Source organism: Phyllobates terribilis, unplaced genomic scaffold (assembly GCF_046119375.1).
Source record: "Phyllobates terribilis strain yellow unplaced genomic scaffold, ASM4611937v1 Scaffold_11__3_contigs__length_659146591, whole genome shotgun sequence".
NCBI lineage: Eukaryota > Metazoa > Chordata > Amphibia > Anura > Dendrobatidae > Phyllobates > Phyllobates terribilis.
This window is the reverse complement of record NW_027362771.1, coordinates 297,254,707-297,276,766: the sequence shown is the minus strand read 5'-3', so window position 1 is coordinate 297,276,766 and position 22,060 is coordinate 297,254,707. Positions and strand designations below refer to the sequence as shown.

General features: G+C 47.6%; 1 protein-coding gene and 1 long non-coding RNA gene across 2 annotated transcripts in view; one reads left to right on the top strand and one right to left on the bottom strand.

The window, feature by feature from the left end:
• LOC141166114 (uncharacterized) overlaps positions 1-22,060 on the top strand; it is a 75,297-nt gene that overhangs the window by 16,109 nt on the left and 37,128 nt on the right. The gene's annotated exons all lie outside the window — the stretch shown is intronic.
• ASB13 (ankyrin repeat and SOCS box containing 13) overlaps positions 15,233-22,060 on the bottom strand; it is a 52,755-nt gene continuing 45,927 nt past the window's right edge. The window contains exons 6-7 of the transcript XR_012251249.1: positions 16,179-16,589; positions 15,233-16,068 (exon numbers count right to left, since the gene is read on the bottom strand). The gene's annotated coding sequence lies outside the window, so the exon portion shown is untranslated. The remainder of the gene's footprint in view (positions 16,069-16,178; positions 16,590-22,060) is intronic.

The following is a 22,060-nucleotide window of genomic DNA, read 5'->3' as shown; positions in this document are numbered from 1 at the left end:
TTTTTAAGCGTTTCTGCAGCGGAATTGCCGCTGGTGAAAAGCTTGAAAAATGCATAGTTGGCACACAGCCTAATAATGGGGTCTGTCAGAGTACAGGGTCAGTCATATTGGATGGAAAAATAGTGCTCCATGCGGAGCTATTCTTTAGCTCAAATCTGATAAAATTTAAAACAAAGATTCCAACTCAAAGGTGAACACAGCTTAAGGTTTATACAAAATCGGCCATATATTATAAAATCAGACTAGCTGCAGCTGAGGTATTATACTCTTGGTACTTTTACTTATAAAGATATTGGAATCTTGTTTTGTCATATTTGATAAAAGAAATCGCAGCCATATTGTTTGTCAACGATGAATTAGATTTGCAGAAAACGATGAAATGGATGCTTTGTCAGCACCTTTGTAGAAATGGCAGCTGCAACAAGACAAAGAAGTCATTATGTGTTTTAGCAATACATGACTTTTATGTTTTATGTGGAAAGCCTTTTTATTGCTTTCTTTCAGCCCATTACCGGCCAGCATAGGTCTGATGATAAACAGTTTACAGGATTGATCTGGTCCTTCAGAATACAGAAAGATTGATCAACGGGCCCAGGAACTGAAATAATAAGGGCTTGTTCACATGACCGTATTTTCAGCCCGAGTTCTGTCTGTGAAAAAAACCGACAGTACTCGGACCAATGTTATTCAATGGGGCCGCGCAGATGAGCAATTTATTTCACTGACCGACTCGGCACGTGAAAAAAATCGCAGCATGCACTAGTCTTCTATAAATCGGATGAGACGCAACCCATTCAAGTCAATGGGTGTGTGAAAAAAATCAGATGCAATATGGAGCCACAGTATAGCATCCGATGTTTGCAGATACATTGCAATTCTGTAGCATAGGAAACTGTAAATGGTCTTTGTGATGAAAGCCGGCCGGTGGGTGCAGCTCTCTGGCGCCCCCTTACCTCTCAGGTCAGTCAAGGTACTGCACCTAGAGAAAGTAGTGCCAGGTAGCTGCAACCAGCGCAGGGAACACGGTAGTGTGTTATCCCTTCAACGTCACTAAACCGTAACGTCACTACACAGCACAACTCGCTAGCGCCCTCTTAGCCTCAGGTCAGTCAAGGAACTGCACCTAGGATAAGCGGTCGCCAGGGAGACTGTCCTGTAACCTACTGGGTATCGGGGCCCTCTGTAGTGAGGGCGGTATACATATCTTCCTTGGCCGCGCCAGGAATATATATATCTGAACCTCCGACCGTCACTACCAGCCTTCCCCAATCCCCAGTTGGTATGCTGCCACCAGTCCCTATTTTAGATATACGCCCAGTCCGTGAATGGGCCTATATCGGGTCAGGAACCAACCCTGGGTAGCGTTTTGGCTTGAGCCGAGCTCACACGGACGTGCGTTCGTTATGCAGAATAAAAGGCAGGCCCACAATTACTTGAGGTAATTGATTATAATAATACACTAGATACACGATATACAACTAAATATACACAGGTATAAGGTCAGGCTAAACTATACAACAATGGAATACAACACACAGAATCACCACAGCATATCAGTTACCGGTTTCTTGATTTTCTTGTGACGCAGGGAGAGGATTCTGCGGTCGCAGGCACGGTTCTTTGTTACAGGCTGAGGCCTACCACCGCATGGTCAAACTGCTCCTCCCCTTGGTGGCCTCAGCTGGTGCTCAGATGTTCAGCACACCACTCTTGGGTCAAGACTGACTTGTCTCTTGTCTGTCCTGCTATCTTACCTGCCCCGTCCCGCCCACTGCTGGTGAGGTCAGCTGGCTCAGTCTCCACCCTCAGGTCTAACTTCGATCAGAAGCCCAAATTCTATGGAACCCAATAACTTCTTCTGGGATGGTCTCATGATACCCCCAGGGGTTCCCATGGATTCGGGCCGCCGTAACCGACCTTTTGATATCAATTATGATACCATACGGTCCTCAGGAATGGCTCCGCGCTATATCTTGGCTTCCAGAGCACGTACAAACGTCTACCGCGGAGGCTTGTGTGCGCAATGGCTCCGGGACGCCGTGATATTTTTTTATTGGCCCATCCCACGCAACATGCGTGTACTATTCATGTTTCTATATCTTATGCCTCCATGCTTGTGACAGACAAAGAAACTAGTCCTATGGGACAAATGGTCAGGTACAGATAGACGAAGCACCCCCCCCTGCTGGCTGTGTTTCCTCTCGAAGTCTTTGAAGCTCCTAGCATTCAAGTGTTAAGTAGGCTTCTTATCTTACAGGAGCCTGGATGGGGGGAAACTATCTAGTTGACGTTTTAACAGAAGGTCCCAAGGGTGGGGGCTGCTGAAGTGTGGCCATCCCTGGATATGATTTATCATTACCAAGATGGCGGCTACAGGTTCATCACACCTCCCCCTATACGAGGGCGCGAGGGGGTAGCACATTCCTGTGTTCCCCCGTGCGTCCTTCTGCACCCTCCCCTTGCCGGGATAACCCGTCAGCGTTACCGTGGTCACGGCCTCTTCTGTGGCGAATGGAGAAGTGGTACTGCTGGAGAGCGAGGCTCCAGCGTAGCAACCTGCCATTCGACCCAGAGACCGTGTGTAACCAGCTGAGGGGGTTGTGGTCCGTCTCCACGGTGAAATGGCTCCCGTACAAGTAGGGCTGCAGACGCTGCAGGGCCCATACAATTGCCAGGCATTCTTTTTCCACCGTGGAGTAAGCCACCTCCCGGGGCAGTAGCTTCCTGCTCAGGTACAAGACAGGATGTTCCTGGCCTGTCGTGTTGACCTGACTTAGCACAGCACCGAGGCCAAAGTCACTGGCGTCGGTCTGTACCACAAACGGCCGGTCGAAGTCGGCAGCTTGCAGTACAGGGGAGCTACTTAGGGCGGCCTTGAGTGCCCCGAAAGCTGTCTCGCAGGCGACTGTCCAGTCGACTGCGACGGGCAGCTTCTTCTTGGTGAGGTCCGTCAGGGGCTTGGCCAGGGTGCTATAGTGTGGGACGAACCTCCTATAGTACCCGGCGGTCCCCAAGAAGGACATCACCTGCTTTTTGGTCCTAGGAGTGGGCCAGGATGCGATGGCATCCACTTTCCCCGGTTCTGGCTTCAGAACCCCCCCGCCTACCCGGTGACCCAGGTAGAGGACCTCAATCATGCCCAGCTGGCACTTTTCCGGCTTGATGGTCAAGCCTGCCCGGTGGATCCGACCGAGCACCTGCCGCAGGTGCTCTAGGTGATCCTCCCAAGTGGGACTGAAGACTGCAATATCGTCCAAGTACGCAGCCGCGTACCCTTCAAGTCCCTCAAGCAGCGTATTGACCATCCGCTGAAAAGTGGCAGGGGCATTCTTCATGCCGAATGGCATCACTGTGGACTCGTACAGTCCAAAAGGGGTGATAAAGGCAGAGCGTTCCCTTGCCGCGGGGGTCAGAGGAATCTGCCAGTACCCCCGGCTCAGATCCATGATGGTCAGGTACTTAGCCCCGGCCATCCGATCGAGCAGGTCATCGATGCGTGGTATGGGGAACGCATCGGTGGCCGTTACAGCGTTGAGCCCCCGGTAGTCCACGCAGAACCGTGTAGTTCGGTCCTTCTTTGGTACGAGGACTACAGGCGAGGCCCACGCGCTGCTGGATGCCTGGATCACCCCCAGCTTCAGCATCTCGTCTATCTCTTGGCGCATGTTTCCCTGCACCTCGAAAGAGACCCGATATGCTGAACGCCGGATCGGCGGGTGATCGCCAGTGTCCACGTCGTGGACAGCCATCTCAGTCCTTCCGGGCAGGCTGCTGAACAGCCCCCGGAAGGGGTGCAGGGTGGTCCCCAGCTGGGACCGTTGGTCCTCCGTGAGCTGGTGGCCAACCCCCACATCCTCGATGGACCCACCCGCCTTGGCTTGGGTGAGCAGATCCAGGAGGGTTTCTACCTCTCCTTCCTCGGGAAGGTTGCACACTGGGTGGGCAGTCGCTTCCCGCTCATGATGAGCCTTCATCATGTTCACGTGGAAGGCCTTCCTCCTTCCACGGGCGTGATCCAGGGTGACCAGATAGGTGACGGCATTGAGTTTCTGGTGCACGAAGTAGGGACCTTCCCAGGCTGCCTGAAGCTTGTTCTGTGGTACGGGGATCAGTACCCACACCTTTTGACCCACCTGGTAGGTCCTCTCACAAGCATTCTGGTCGTACCACCGCTTCTGGTCGGCCTGGGCCTGGGCCATATTGTCCTGCACCAGCTTTGCCAAGGCCATCATCCTGTCCCGGTGGCGCACGACATACTCGATGACCGACACCTCGGGGGTGGCCAAATCCCCTTCCCATGCTTCCTTCACCAGAGCCAGGGGGCCCCGTACCCGTCGCCCGTACAGGAGCTCAAAGGGGGAGAACCCCGTTGAGGCCTGCGGAACCTCCCGGTAAGCAAATAGGAGGTGTGGGAGGTAACGCTCCCAGTCTCTCCCGTGGGAGTCGACCAACATCTTAAGCATCTGCTTTAAGGTGCCATTGAACCGCTCACACAGGCCATTAGTCTGTGGGTGATACGGGCTGGCCACCAGATGTTGCACCTGCATTTGCTTACAGAGGGACTCCATCAGCCGCGACATGAACTGGGTCCCTCGGTCGGTGAGCATTTCTTGGGGGAAACCCACTCTGGAGAAGATCTCCAGTAAGGCGGTAGCCACCTTGTCGGCCCGAATGGACGACAAAGCTACCGCTTCCGGGTACCGGGTGGCATAGTCCACTACCGTGAGTATGAAGCATTTCCCGGAGTGGCTGGGAGTGGACAGAGGTCCAATAAGATCCACAGCGACCCTCGAGAAAGGCTCTTCGATGATTGGCAGAGTTACCAGTGGGGCTTTGGGGCGCGGCCCCGCCTTCCCCACCCTCTGACAGGTGTCACACGAACGGCAGTAGGCACCCACCGCGGCTCCCATCCCAGGCCAGTAGAAATGCTGAGCTATCCTGGCCTTGGTTTTAGCGATCCCTAGGTGTCCGGCCATCGGAATCTCGTGTGCGATCCGCAACAATTCCGCCCTGAACGGATAGGGTACCACTAACTGTCGGTCCCTGGGCCACGCCTCCGGTGAACCCTGCTGGACCGTTACCCGGTACAGCCGTCCCTGGTCCCAGACCACACGCTCGCAGTCTGACTCCATGGGAGGCTGTGCCGCCTGTTCCTTGAGAGCTTTCAGGCTGTCGTCTGCTTCCAACGCAGCCTGAAATTCCTGACTTGATGTGGCCAGAATCGACGAAACTGCCACATCCTCCGTCAGCCCCTCCGGGCATGTCACCTGGCCGCTGTCTGACCCGGCAGACACTTGGTCAGAAGTGGGGAAGCCGTCGGACCTCTGCAAGGCTCCTTGGGCTCCGGCGCTCCCACTCCTGGTGACAGCGGCTATGACCGCTGTGACCGTGGGTAGTGCCTGCTTCCCCTCTGTTTCTGACCAAGCCGCCCGATCAGGCAGGCTTCCTAGGCCTTTGGACATCTCGGATGTGGGGAACTCCTGCCCTGGGGTCTTACCTGGCGGCTCCTCTCTTGGGACACCCCCACCTCCCATGGCCTGTTCCTCCCCCTGCAGTGGGCCTATACTCAGCAGCCTGGATACCCCTGGGAGCCCTACACTGCCGGTAGCTGCCCCCCTCTCCATCCCTGAGCTTCCCTCTACAGAATCCTGCCCGCCCCCTCCCTCACCGGAGGACAAGAGGTCACGGCACGCCGGCTGAGCACCTCTGCGGGCATCCCCACACTCCCCACCTGCTTTCACTAACCCTGTTTGTGTTGTGTCTGTGCAGGTGTTACCCTCAGGTTTCACTCCCTCCTCCTCAGCAGGACACACACTACATACCACATGGTTGGCATTAGCAGCAGACAAATCAATACACTCTTGGGGGGCCGAACTTGGGGGTTCAGAAGGTACATACTGCGATACTAGACGCCCCAAGTCGGTCCCTAATAAAACATTTGCGGGAATATTTGGCGTTACTCCCACCTCCCGCATCCCCCTTCCGGCACCCCAGTCCAAATACACCATGGCAACGGGAAGTGCCGGCTCCACGCCTCCAACCCCGGAGACGGAAAGAGTCTTTCCTGGTACCAAGTCCTGGGGGGACACCACCTCAGGCCGTACCAGTGTTCGTTCAGCGCCCGTGTCCCGCAGTCCCATGACCGCAGAACGGCCTATGGTGACGGGTTGGATGTTGTCCAGGGACCTACCACCACCCCCTCCCACACACAAAACATTGGGCGCTCTCTGGGACTGGGATGGGGTCTTTTGGCGCTGGGGACACTCAGCCCTAAAGTGTCCTGGTTTGTTGCATAGATGACAACGTCTTACGTCTGGTCCTTGCCTGGAGAGGGCAACAGGGGGATACACCCCTTGTGTTCTAGGGGCCGGGGAAACAGGGGCATGACTGGGCTTACCCCCTCTCCAGGTGCTGCTGGCAGACTTCTTCAGCTCAGGCGCCCTGTTATTGGCATACTCGTCTGCCAGGGCGGCTGTAGCAGAAGCCCCTGTTGGTTTTCGGTCACGGAGGAACTGTCGGAGGTCCTCTGGGCAGTTCCACAAGAACTGCTCCGTGACGAACAGTTCCTGGACCTCCTGGCGGGTAGTAAGCGCTAGACCCGAGGTCCAGTGCTCTGCGGCTCTCAACAGCGCCCGCATATGATCGGTCCAGGTGTCCTTGGGGCCACGCAGCAGGCTCCGGAACTTCTGGCGGTACGACTCGGGAGTGAGGTTGTACTGCCGGATCAGGGCCCGCTTGATGCAGTCGTAGTTCTGTACCTCCCCGGCAGGTAAGTCCCCCAAGGCATCCAGGGACTTACCCCTCAAACGGGGGGTCAGGTATCTGGCCCACTGATCCCGGGCCAGATGGTGCTGAAGACAGGTCCGTTCAAATGCCACCAGAAAGGAGTCCAGGTCCCCATCCTTCTCCAGTAGAGGGAAGTCCTCAGCTCGGACTTTGGACGACTTGGTCTCCTGATGGGTTGGTTGCTCTAGCGGAAGCCCCCGCTGGGCCAGGTCCAGTTGGTGCTGGCGCTCCGCAGCTCGCTCTGCACGCTCCGCAGCCTCCCGGCGCTCTGCAGCTTCACGCTCCGCAGCCTCCCGGCGCTCTGCAGCTTCACGCTCCGCAGCCTCCCGGCGCTCTGCAGCTTCACGCTCCGCAGCCCGCTCCGCAGCCCGCTCCGCAGCCCGCTCTGCACGCTCCTCCTCCGCTGCCTTCTCTGATGCTGCCAGGAGGGTTTTGTAGACGGCATCGCCATGAGACTGGAGACTTGCCATAGCCGCTTGTAAAAGGGCTTGTGATCTGGACAGGCTGGGCTGGGTAGGTGGTGGGCAGCCCACTGCGGGACCGTATACTGGGGACTGGCTCCCTGAGGTGCCCGGGCTGGACTCCTCCTCGCCATGAGTAACAATGTCCTCCCCTCCTGCCACACGGACCGTAGCATTAGCCTCTTGCAGGGTCTTGCTCCTGGTGCCGTCTGCCATCTTGGTAACCGACACCGCTGCAACCCTGAGTTTGCACACACCTTGTTATACTTTTAGCCTGACCGTCTAACGTTGGGCTGACCTTAAGACTCCAGCAGTGGAAGTTACCACTGGCAGTCTTTAGTGCCTGGGAGTAGGGGTCCCACAACACTATTATTCTGCAATCCCACCGCTGCCACCAATGTGATGAAAGCCGGCCGGTGGGTGCAGCTCTCTGGCGCCCCCTTACCTCTCAGGTCAGTCAAGGTACTGCACCTAGAGAAAGTAGTGCCAGGTAGCTGCAACCAGCGCAGGGAACACGGTAGTGTGTTATCCCTTCAACGTCACTAAACCGTAACGTCACTACACAGCACAACTCGCTAGCGCCCTCTTAGCCTCAGGTCAGTCAAGGAACTGCACCTAGGATAAGCGGTCGCCAGGGAGACTGTCCTGTAACCTACTGGGTATCGGGGCCCTCTGTAGTGAGGGCGGTATACATATCTTCCTTGGCCGCGCCAGGAATATATATATCTGAACCTCCGACCGTCACTACCAGCCTTCCCCAATCCCCAGTTGGTATGCTGCCACCAGTCCCTATTTTAGATATACGCCCAGTCCGTGAATGGGCCTATATCGGGTCAGGAACCAACCCTGGGTAGCGTTTTGGCTTGAGCCGAGCTCACACGGACGTGCGTTCGTTATGCAGAATAAAAGGCAGGCCCACAATTACTTGAGGTAATTGATTATAATAATACACTAGATACACGATATACAACTAAATATACACAGGTATAAGGTCAGGCTAAACTATACAACAATGGAATACAACACACAGAATCACCACAGCATATCAGTTACCGGTTTCTTGATTTTCTTGTGACGCAGGGAGAGGATTCTGCGGTCGCAGGCACGGTTCTTTGTTACAGGCTGAGGCCTACCACCGCATGGTCAAACTGCTCCTCCCCTTGGTGGCCTCAGCTGGTGCTCAGATGTTCAGCACACCACTCTTGGGTCAAGACTGACTTGTCTCTTGTCTGTCCTGCTATCTTACCTGCCCCGTCCCGCCCACTGCTGGTGAGGTCAGCTGGCTCAGTCTCCACCCTCAGGTCTAACTTCGATCAGAAGCCCAAATTCTATGGAACCCAATAACTTCTTCTGGGATGGTCTCATGATACCCCCAGGGGTTCCCATGGATTCGGGCCGCCGTAACCGACCTTTTGATATCAATTATGATACCATACGGTCCTCAGGAATGGCTCCGCGCTATATCTTGGCTTCCAGAGCACGTACAAACGTCTACCGCGGAGGCTTGTGTGCGCAATGGCTCCGGGACGCCGTGATATTTTTTTATTGGCCCATCCCACGCAACATGCGTGTACTATTCATGTTTCTATATCTTATGCCTCCATGCTTGTGACAGACAAAGAAACTAGTCCTATGGGACAAATGGTCAGGTACAGATAGACGAAGCACCCCCCCCTGCTGGCTGTGTTTCCTCTCGAAGTCTTTGAAGCTCCTAGCATTCAAGTGTTAAGTAGGCTTCTTATCTTACAGGAGCCTGGATGGGGGGAAACTATCTAGTTGACGTTTTAACAGAAGGTCCCAAGGGTGGGGGCTGCTGAAGTGTGGCCATCCCTGGATATGATTTATCATTACCAAGATGGCGGCTACAGGTTCATCACAGTCTTGTAAATGCTTAATAGCTGCTGCTGTAGAAACACAGATTGCACAAGCACTGTATACAGATGACAATTGAGAAAAAAATATTCAGAGTTTTCTGGATGAAATTCTGAACGATTTTTTATAGACTTGTATTAACTTACCCTCAGGGTGAGATCAGACAATACATCTGAGAACATGACCAAAACTCTACTCAAATTCGATGTCCAACACAACTGCAGAACCATTGGCTAGCAGGGATTTGAGGAGTTGCAGCCGTGCACCATCTGAGCCCATCCTAAAGGTTAATATATAAGTAACCTATTGGACTTTATTGATGATATGTCATATGTGTGGAATAATAACAGCAAAGGAAACAATGCCCGAATGTATACTAGTTCTGTATAGTTGGATTGTCAGAATCATTTCCTTTGGTCGGGTCAAGAAACCTCTGGTCAACAGTGTGTGAATATTTTAATAATGAAAGCGCAGAGAAACAAGATTTCTTATCAACCACTTGATTTAGTTTTTTTTTAACTGGATTGGATTTTAATGTGCAGCAAAATGGTAATGTGAATAAGACCTTAGTACACAAAAGTATAAAATCCTGGAAAACTAATGACAGAAGGCCTAGATCTCACAGTTCAGACTTTCAAGTGTAAACATATATTTGAATGTGGCAGATCTTTTTGCAAACTTTTTTTTTTGCTGAATTTATGCAGACTGTCCCATTCATCTGAGTAGTTCTTGCTAAATGCCATATACTTGCCACAAGTCCAGTTAGATAAATGGAATGGATTTTTAGACACATTTTCTGTAATAAATCTGCTGTGCTAGTAAGTGCAGCGTACAAGTTTACTGCTCCTCACTACAACATCTGCCTAGTCTATTAGTGCCATCTACTGTCTAATCTGAAAAAATGGAAATGCTTTCTAATCTTTCAGATGACTCTACCTGCCTGCTTCCATACAGTGAAGAAAATAATGTAAGTGAGGAAAAAAGTATGGTGGAGTTTAATGAAATTCTCCACTGAAAAATCATTTTCAGCAGATGAGGTCCACTAAAGAACTAGGTAATTTAGATACATAACCTCCTTGTGTGTTTCTTGTACAGCTCTCATACACCTCTTTAAAGAATTATTACTCGTTCACCCTCCTGGGTTGTAAACAAAAGGATGCAGCGCCCCCACCTGAACTATAGACGTAGTGGATCAAAAAGAAATGTCTTTGCTATAGGAAAAACTACAAACTACAAATAAGTGTTTGCTCATAATGGAAGATATACAGCCCTATTCATTTTTGACAGCTATTCCTGGTGCGGTCCGCACTCTCAATTCTGCTGATCTTGTCTGTTATCACATTCCTACAACAAGGTACCAAATTGCCTACAAAACTTTGTTGTTCCTGTAAAAAGATGCTAATTTTCCTATACAACTCCTTTGTTTCTGTTCGTTGCCGTAGTCTTACTACAAAGGAACCAGATTATCTAAACTACTCTGCTATTCCTGTGCTGTCTGCACATTTGGCTCTGCTGCATCTAGTACTTCCAGTCCTGCATTTCAAGTTCTACTGAACCTCACTGTTTCACATGTCATACGAAAAGTCAAGATACACTACATCAACACTTTTGGTCCATGCTGCTCACCCTGACCACAGCTTAGCCAATCTACCTCCACCAGTATGCATATAATATAGAGCCTTGTATGTAACATATCAGTTTCTATGGCCGGTGGATCTAGCCGAGTGTATGTTAATTGATGAAAAGGATTGTATACTTTATCCTTACTTTAACAAATGTGTTGAGGATGTGATTTTGAGGCACTTATTAATATATATGTATTACATGATCTTCCTCACAGATTGCACAGCTCTGTTCTTCTCCAAATGGTAGTTGATGGAGGGCCATGTGACCAGACCTGTCATCCAGCCTCCTCCAATTAAAAAATTACTTCAATTGGCAGAGGCTGATGGACAGTTCTGGTCACATGGCCCTCCATCAACAGTCATCAATCCTTTTAACTGTCTTATAAGAGTCATTTTTTTCTACATTTTGACTTTCACCTAAAATTACCATTTTCACACTAAAAGTTTGCTTTGGCCCTAAGTTTTTAATTTTTAAAAGGGGTAACAGAAGAAAATGAATGGGACAATTTCTTACTCAATTACTCCTGAGTATGCCAATAGCCCATATTTGGTCAAAAACTCTTTAAGGCATAGTGCAAAGCTCAGAAGGGAAGAAGCGCCATTTTGGAGTGCAGATTTTGTTGGAATGGTTTGAGGGTGCCAGGTCACATTGGTTGAGCCCCTGACATACCGAAAAAGCAGACCCCCCATAAATGACCCCATTTTACAAACTACACCCCTCAATTAATTCATCTAGGGGTGCAGTGACCATATTGACACCACATTTACCTCACAAAATGTTATACCATTGGGCGGTGAAAAAAGAATAATTACATTTTTTACCACTAAAATGTTGATTTAACCCCAAATTTTTACATTTTTATAAGGGCTAATAGGAAAAACTAGACCTCCCAGTTTGTTGTGCAATTTCTCTTGAGTATGCCAATACCCTATCTACATGTATTATGGTGCAGATTTTGCTGCTATTGTTTGTGTGTGCCATATCACATTGGCAGAGCCCCTTAGGTGCCAGAACAGCAGAACCCCACCATAAGCGACCATATTTTACAAACTACACTTTTCAATGAATCTAAGGGTGCAGTAAACATATTGACACCACAAGTACAGTACAGACCAAAAGTTTGGACACACCTTCTCATTTAAAGTTTTTTCTGTATTTTCATGACTTTGAAAACTGTACATTCACACTGAAGGCATCAAAGCTACACTGAAGGCATCAAAGCTATGAATTAACACATGTGGAATTACATACTTAACAAAAAAGTGTGAAACAACTGAAAATATGTCTTATATTCTAGGTTCTTCAAAGTAGCCACCTTTTGCTTTGATGACTGCTTTGCACACCCTGAAGTCTCAGGGTTAGCAGATGGGTGGTCACGGCAAGTGACAGCAGAGCAGGCTGAAGACTCAGGGTTAGCAGACGGGTGGTCACGGCAAGTGACAGCAGGAGCCTCCAGGTAGGCTAGCGGGTAACAGGCAGGTAACAGGCGAGTGCTCCCAGGTGAGCAGGCTAGCAGGCACAGCAGGTAGCAGGCAGGTAACTGGCAGGTACTTCCTGGTAAGCAGACGGGCTTGCCTATAGACAGACTGGCGGGTAGAGCGGAAGTCAGACTGTCGGGCTGGAGAGTAGTCAGGCTGGCGGACTGGAACAGTAGTCAGGCTGGCAACGGGACCTGAGGGCTGAAGCTGAGGTAATATACTGTGCAACAACTTTTGCTCGGGCACCTCCATTTTGGAGGAGGTGCCTTATATATGGGAGGTCCTCCGGCAATTGGCCGGGGACTCCTTAGGACGGCGCGCGCGGCCCCTTTAAGAGAGAGGGAGCGCGCACGCGCGCCCTAAGCACAGTGCCCGGGAAGCTGCCCACGCCGACAGCAGCAGGAAGAGGAGCGCGGGGAGCGGAGAGGTGAGAAGGACGGCGTCTCTGCCTGGCAGGGGGCAGAGACGCCGATGCTACAAATCCCACACTGATTGGATGGGGAGGTGTTTAAATAACAACACACCCCTCACCCTGACACGTCTCTGGAAGAAGCTGATGGCAAAACACGCGTCGAGGTGATGGGACCCTGGACACAGCAAGCACTTTTGCACAGGTAACTGATTTATTCTGGCTCAGATATTTGCGTTCCTGTTACATTGTACGGACTAGATGTGGCCATGTCAGGCTAGAGGGGGTGTATAGTGGATTCTAACACCCGCTTTATGGATCTAGCATATTGATGGAGTTCTGCTATTTATACCTAAGTATTTGTCAGTGGTAAATTGGTTGCCTGATGGATGAGCTGCACTTATAATTATTTATTATATTACATATGGCTAAATGTTCTCCATACATGTTGTTCTGTCAGTGTTCAGTGTCCCTTGTTTACAGTATTCTGCGTTTTTAATTTATTTTAGTTGTGTATCAATAAAATTGGTTTTATATTACATGGATCGCGTCTAGGCTCAGCTTATTTTTCTGGGTGTTTGGTTGAGATATTGTGGTTGAAGTGCCATTTTTCTTTAATTCGACATAGGACTTTTTTGTGATTAATGAATCTTTTTTGTGAGTCAATATGATGAAAAAGAGTAATTTTCGGCGTGTTTTGTATTTTTTATTTTTACGGCATTCACAAAACGGACTAACTAACGTGACAATTTTATAGAACGGGTCGTTCTGGACGCGGCGATACCAATTATGTGTATGTTTTTCCGTTTATTTTTGTTTTATCACACACGCTGCGCTTTGAGCGGCGAAACGGATTTTAGTGGTTTGTGTGCACTTTTGGGGTGCTTTTTTAAATTTTACACATATTTTATTTAACTTTTTTTTACTTTTTCACTAAGTCCCACTGTGGGACATGTGTGATTGTCACTTTTATTTCTGATCTCATACACTGCAGTACCTCTGTACTGCAGTGTACGAGACTTGTCAGTGAGTCATGTCTGACTCACTGACTCTGCCTGCGAGAGCCAGCTTATTGCTGGCTCTCACAGGCCACCGTACCCTGGGATCATCACATGATCCTAGGGTACCGTGGTAAACATCGGGATCCACGAGTCTCACAGAGGGGGGTCGATGGTTTTCGAACGCAGCAGCGTCTCCGGTCTGACGGAGATACTCTGAATTCAGGGTGCTTCCTTCGCGCACGCAGTAGCGTCCTCTAATAAGTCACGCGTCCCTGTGGGCGACGTTGATGCGTCATGGGCGGGGTTTACAGCGTTGATGCGTCGTGGGCGGGTTTTATGACGTTGATGCGGCCTAGCTTGCCAGGAGAGGCGGCAACATGGCGGCCAGGAGACGTGCAACTCCATGGGGGGATGCAGAGGTGCGCTACCTGATAGCAGAGCTGGACGCCAGGGATTATGAGTGCCATGAGCACCCAGGACATCCAATCCTCCATAAGCAGGCTGTGCTGCGGAGGATAAGTCGGGGCCTAGCCCAAAGATTTGAGGTGCAGCGCTCAACAACCCAGATCCGGAAGAAGCTAGTGGATCTGCGGTACAGATCCATCGACCGCATCGCCAGCATCCGGTCACAGACCCTGGCCCATCGTGGTGAGTGGTGTTAACATAGGTTAGCACAATATATGGCGGCACATTGGTTACAACAGTAATTACAGTGCAGTACCTCAGGTATGTAATAAGGTATTTTTTCTCCAGCACCTGCAGACCCGGAGCCCCAGCAGGAGTCACCTGCTGACCCGGAGCCCCAGCAGGAGTCACCTGCTGACCCGGAGCCACAGCAGTCGTCACCTACAGGCTCGCCAGCATCACTCCGTGATATGGGTGTAGCTTTGTCTTCCGGTAATTCTTGCACATAAAATAAGGTCCATACAACTTGGAAAGTATAGGGCTGTCGTGTTCTATGAAGTGTTGTGTCTTTCCCTAGCCGGTGATGCCAGAGGATCCGGGTGGTCCGTCAGCTCATCATCACCGGAGCAAACCGAAAACAGTGTTAAATAACAAACACGTACCTGTTAATTAGATGCACGTACAGAATTATTCTTCTTAAGTTTTACCATTCCCTCCGTAGAAATCCCTACATTACAGGACCTCCTGGCGTCACACAGGACACTGACTGAAGCAGTCAAACAGCACGGAGTGATGCTGGCAAGTTTTGTGGCGGCCCAACAGCGGCACGGCAGCCACTAATTTTTTTGTTTTTTGTTATTATATTTTTGTTTTTTGTTGTTATTATATTTACTTTGTTGTTATAAAAAAAACGTTAAAGTTTATATCCACTGTTGTGTACGCTTTGTTAAAAAAAAATAACATGTTTCATCACTCACACCCATTATATCTATGCATCTGTATAGATGCACCCAGCCCATTACCCCGCCTAGTAGACCTGCTAATAACTATATGCTGAATTCAGTAAAGCAGGCTGCAAGTTTTAATCCAAAAAACATTTTTATTACAAACAAATATTTCAATAATTAAACAATTAAATTAACTATTAAATTAACAATAACTTAACAATTTAACAATTAAACTTAAACCCTAAAAGTAAAGTAAAACGCCACTACAGATCTTAATATTGGTTTTCTGCATTCGAAAATCCTTGCCTGGGAGGAGAAGATAGTTGTGCAAGGAAAGAATGAGAAAACCTGGGATACTGTGGGGGGGGCCATGCGGCAGGTTTTGCTGAGGTACAATTCAACGCACTGGTGTGCTACGCAGTGGCTCAGGCATTTGGGTCCATGACTGCCTTGAACAAGGATCACGGTCGATCCTACTATGTACGGTCGACGTTTCACCCAGTTGACCGGCTGCCGCTTTACTTAAAGTCTCAAAAATGACCCTTTCGGCGTGGATCCTCTGTGTGTCATCCAGCTTCCCAAGTCTATCAGCAGCGAAGTTTGCAAAGCTGTCCATGCCGGTGTTGGTCTGCTGACTTAAAATTTGCTTTGCCAAAGAGATGAGATCTGTTGATGGCGACAAGGTGGCCTTTCTTTTACGTGAATTGATTAGTCGCCGAGGTACAGTTGAGGGTGCAGGGTCTTCACTCGACCCCTCAGTAGCCTCAGCCAGGCTAGGTTCACTACCCAGGATGTCGTCACTTCTTGTGGTCGCCAGATGTTGCTGATGTTGCTGCGGGAACAGAAAATTAATGTTAAAGCTAAACCCAAAAATTATTTTCCAACATCCAGTACCACACCACAGAAATGTGTTGGCATTGGATATATCATGACCAGCATGGGTAAACGTGCACTGGAAACAAATGTGAGGGGAGGAACTAGCAGTACAGGATATGAAATGTCATTCAACGGCATGAGAACTGAGTGGGGCGAAAATAGTAAAGGAGTGTACTTATCTGAACTGGAAGGGATAACTTTTGTAAACTGCAGAATTAAGCAGGTAAAACCTTAGTTAATATTTTCTATTCAACTATGGTATGTACATACAAAGCTTAAATGCTATTTACAGGGAAGCAAGCAAAGAAGGTACTTACATCTCCAACAGGGGTGTCAGTCGGGATCTCAGGGTCTTGTTCCAGGGTCGGCTGCATCGAAGATACCATTGTGCGCGGTAGCTTCTGGTCACGGGTGAAGCCAAGCAAGTCATAGTACCATAACGAGGGCACATAAACCTCATCTGTGCCGGCACCAGACTTCTTTGACTTCTCCACCTTATTGAGCTCTTTTTTATACACGGTGCGTAGACCCTGGATCTTTTTTCGAACAACACTCTCATCCACCTTCTCACAGGGATTATGCTGCTTAAAGAGAGCAACCAGTTTCTGATATGCCTCCCATTTTTTATTTTGATTGCTGTAGTCGGCCAATTTAATCTGCCAAAGGCAAGGCAAGGACAGATATATCTCAATAAGTTCACGGACAAATTCCTTGCTATTGTAAGACATCTGAAATAAAGAATAGCATACAGTGAGCATACATGGAACATTTTAAAAAAAGTAAAAAATACCGTTTGAACCACACTACCGTGTGCACACGAGACCTCCTAAAATGGCTGCCCATGCAAAAGCATATGTACACAGATAGAAGCCAAGCCCTCCCTCCCACCAGAGCAATAATAGCAGATAATTGGTAGTTGTCCTATAAATCAAGTAAAAATGGAAACGCATTTGAGACCCCAAACGATACCTACCGTGCACAGAGATAGGTGTCAGAAGAACAGTTGAAGAATAGATAAATCGATGTGGAGCCGCAGCCCGGAGAACTCTACTACGATCTGTAAACCAGCACGCAGTCAGGAACAAAGGATGGAAGCGCTACTATGTCGCCTCATTTTAAGGCAAGGCCGCCACCCAATCAGAACGCAATAGCGACCACCAATCGGAGCTGAATGGGCACGGAAAAGGCAACGCAAATGCACGCCTGTGTGACTACAACGTCACACAGTACGTCCCTCATCGAGGTCTGAATCGTCAGAGTACCTGCTATGTGACAGGGTCCCAACGACCAACGACATCGTTATACAGGTCACTACGGGTCGTCGTATCGTTGCAGCGTCGTTGGGAAGATCTGACTGTTTGACATCTCAGCAGCGACCATATAGCGATGCAGCAAGGATCCCCCTGCCAGGTCGTATCGTTGTTGGGATCGCTGTAGCGTCGCTAAGTGTGACAGTACCTTAAGGGGGTCGCAAGACCCACTTGTAACAATTTAAATACCGCTGTCACGATTGACAGAGGTATTTAAGGAGTTAATCGACCCCGATCGGCATTGAGACAGGCGGGGCCGATACTGCAGGGTGTCAGCTGTCACACACAGCTGACACCCGCAGGAATCGCCGCTATTTACTTATTCCTCAGCGTCGCACTTTCACAGCGCGGCGGAATAAGTACCCTTAATGACCACTGTGAAAATGCGTTATGGAGGTCATTAAAGGGTTAAAAGTATTACACACGTGGTCAAAATTGTTGGTACCCCTAGTTTAATGAAAGAGAAACTCACAATGGTCACAGAAATAACTTGAATCTGACAAAAGTAATAATAAATTAAAAATCTATGAAAATGAACAAATGAAAGTCAGGCATTGCTTTTCAACCCTGGTTCCACAGAATTTAAAAAAAAATTTAACTCTTGAAATAGGCCTGGACAGAAATGATGGTACCGCTGAAAATAATGTGACAAAAGGGACGTTAAATCAAGTTGTGTCCACTAATTAGCATCACAGGTGTCTACAATCTTGTAATCAGTCAGTGGGCCTGTATATAGGGCTACAGATACTCACTGTGCAGTTTGGTGACATGGTGTGTACCACACTCAACATGGACCAGAGGAAGCAAAGGAAAGTTGTCTCAGGAGATTAGAAAGAAAATTATAGACAAGCATGTTAAAGGTAAAGGTTATAAGACCATCTCCAAGCAGCTTGATGTTCCTGTGACTACAGTTGCACATATTATTCAGAAATTTAAGATCCATGGGACTGTAGCCAACCTCCTTGGACGTGGCCGCAGGAGGAAAATTGATGACAAATCAAAGAGATGGATAATACGAATGGTAACAAAAGAGCCCAGGATAACTTTTAAAGAGATTAAAGGTGAACTTCAAGCTCAAGGAACATCAGTGTCAGATCGCACCATCCGTCGTTGTTTGATCCAAAGTGGACTTCATGGGAGACGACCAAGGAGAACACCATTGTTGAAAAAAAATCATAAAAAAGCCAGACTGGAATTTGCCAAACTAAATGTTGACAAGCCACAAAGCTTCTCAGAGAATGTTCTATGGACAGATGAGACAAAGATGGAAGTTTTTTGGCAAGGCACATCAGCTCTATGCTCACAAATGGAAAAATGAAGCATATCAAGAAAAGAACACTGTCCCTACTGTGAAACATGGAGGAGGCTCTGTTATGTTCTGGGGTTGCTTTGCTGCATCTGGCACAGTGGGTCTTGAATTTGTGCAGGGTATAATGAAATCTCAAGACTATCAAGGGATTCTAGAGAGAAATGTGCTGCCCAGTGTCAGAATGCTTGGTCTCAGTCGCAGGTCATGGGTCTTGCAACAGGATAATGACCCAAAACACAGCTAAAAAGACCCAAGAATGGCAAAGAGGAAAACATTGGAGTATTCTGAAGTGGCCTTCTATGAGCCCTGACCTAAATCCTATTGAGCATCTTTGGAAAGAGCTGAAATATGCCGTCTGGAAAAGGCAACCTTCAAACACGAGACAACTGGAGCAGTTTGCTCATGAGGAGTGGGTCACAATACCTGTCGAGAGGTGCAGAAGTCTCATTGACAGTTACAGGAATCGTTTGATTGCAGTAATTGCCTCAAAAGGTTGTTCAACAAAATATTAAGTTAAGAGTACCATCATTTCTGTCCAGGCCTATTTCATGAGTTTAATTTTTTTTTAAGTTCTGTGGAAGCAGGGTTGAAAAGCAATGTCTGACTTTCATTTGTTCATGTTCATAGATTTTTAATTCATTATTACTTTTGTCAGATTCAAGTTATTTCTGTGACCATTGTGGGTTTTTCTTTCATTGAACGAGGGGTACCAACAATTTTGACCACGTGTGTATACATGAACCACAATGTTACTCATTATTTTGGTAAGTACTGTGTTAACTATCCTATTACATACAATTAAGAGTGTGTAGTAAACTAGCAATAAATTAATGACTTTTTATTCTGATTTTTGGTGGATATTTATATACGACTGCATTTTTCTTCATTTATATGGTTTCCTTTTTCTAATGTTATGGGTGTTTTGGTTGAGGAATTTGGGAATTAGTCAATAACATGGCAAGTGAATCATTATGGCTGTCCCCGTTGGGGCTCACAAATTAATTCCATATCATTAGGTTTTTGGAGTGTGGGTGGAAACAGAGTTACCTGGAGGAAACCCACGCAAACATTGGGAAAACAAATGTCTTGCAGATGTGGTCCTTTGTGGTATTTCAATTCTGGACTCCAGCACTGCAAGGCTGCTAACCACTGAGCCACCATGCTGTTCACCATGGTTTTAGTCCGGCCAGACTCAACCTTGAATATGTTTTGTCTGGTAAATTAGGCAATAAAGTTTATTTTTTTAAAAGCTGCCTTGTCAGGTTTCCTACTCTTCCCGATCTAATTGGCATCATAAGATACTGGAGCAGGCACACAGCTTTGGGTTATATAGTGGACTAGGACTTAATTTATTACTTGAGTAAAAAAGACTATTTAAGAGCTGCCAAGACTCTGAGACATCCAAAATTATATTTCAGGAACATTTCTAAAACTCCATACATGTGAGTGGAATAGCATTAGAATTCTTATTAATGAATTATTAAAAATTAAAGACTTTGCCATAAATTATTTCACTATTTTTATACAGTCAGAGATCTGCACCTGTGAAGGCACTTTATTCACTTCAGCAACAATATAAAACTACGAAACGCCAAAATTGGTGCCTGAAAGTCTGGGAAACACTATACCAAAATACTATTGAAAATTAAGCTAAATGTCTATAGCAGTCTTAATTTAAGCTTCATGTTACTAAGATTTTTTGGCACAGGCAATTCCCAGCTGTATTATTTTAATGCATTTTTGCAATTTGAGTTCATATTATCTTTTTTGGCGCTTTTATCAAAGTTTAATTTGTGTTTCTTCTTAAAATTACTGTAAAATATTTGACTGCGGTTTCAAGACAAAATGCCTGAAAAACTGTAGCTAAAACACTATGGCCTCAATTCATGAAAGCTTTTATGCCAAATTTCTGGGGTAAAAAGCTTTGAAAAGTCGCATAACACTGGTGCAACTTGAGGCTGCCCTAAAATTATGAAACTTTTGGCATCTCACGCCATTTTCGGCGTTGGGATGTCGGGAAGGGGCGTGGAGACCGACTGACTTATCAAATTCATGACAAGCAGCAGCATTCGCTACACCACAAATTTTTCTCCAGCAGGGACTGGAGTAGGATTTGCGACAAGGTGCACACAAAGGTGTACGCCATTCGTGTGACGCTCCTGACTCATGAAGAGCACATCTCCTCCTCGTTGTTCATGCTGATCTTGATGAATTAGGTCCTTTATGTGGACTCAATCTAATGGTCTACAATTCAGAGTAGCCCTGTACAAATACCAAAATAACCAACAGTGTAAGGAGTACAAGATATCCCAGTGAGAAAATCAACCATAATTGTACTTATTTGGCTTAAATGAGAATGTCTGGTGCATACAGGGCCAGAGATGCAGAAAACGTATTAAGACATGCGCTTCTTAACAAATTAGGGCTATCTTACTCCAGCACTGTAAGACTGGTGCATAAGGCCAGTCCTAATAAATTACTCCTATACTCTATTTTTGCATCTCATCCAGAGATAACTGGTTATTCTTGAGTGCCTGTATAGACATAAAAGACTGTTTGCAGTTAAACTGTATGTCACTTGTCTTGCTCCCCTTCCTTGGTGCCCATTATTGCCCCCCTACTAAAATAAGGGTGAATTTTAAATCAGATTCAAACTGGATATTATCACCATGCCAAATCACTTTTGCCAACTGCACATTTGTGTAAAACTTGGGTTTCTGATGTGTATGATACAATGGGACATCTTATGGACATACAGTATACAAGGTGGGCCATTTATATGGATACACCTAAATAAAATGGGAATGGTTGGTGATATCAACTTCCTGTTTGTGGCACATTAGTATATGGGAGGGGGAAAACTATTCCAGATGGTTGGTGACCATGGCGGCCATTTTGAAGTCAGCCATTTTGGATCCAACTTTATTTTTTTCAATGGGAAGAGGTCATGTGACACATCAAACTTATTGAGAATTTCATAAGAAAAACAATGATGTGCTTGGTTTTAACGTAGCTTTATTCTTTCATGAGTTATTTACAAGTTTCTCTTTGTTTACAGCCATTGACATGTTGCAGAGGTTAACATGTGAGGAGCGGATAGAAATTGTGTTGATGTCTGATGAACGCAGTACCCGGTTCATTGCAGCAGATTTCAATGCAAGACACCCTACGAGACCACCCATGCTACAGTTAGAAAACTGCTTGCCAAATGTCGTGAAACAGGTTCAGTGTTGGATTTGCCAAAATGTGGACGTAAGAAAACTGTCACTAATGAAGAAACATCAGTGGCTGTCCTAGCTTCATTCAGCAAGAGCCCACAGCGTAGCACTCGCCGCATGTCACTGGAGAGTGGCATCAGTCGAACATCCCTTCGGCGGATATTAGCTACTCACAAATGGCACCCTTACAAAATCCAGCTGCTGCAGCATCTCAACGAGGATGACCCAGATCGGCGCACTGAATTTACAGAATGGGCAAAACAAAAATTGGAACAGGACCCTCAGTTTACACAGAACATTATGCTCAGTGATGAGGCAAACTTTTTTGTGAATGGTGAAGTTAACAAACAAAACCACCGATA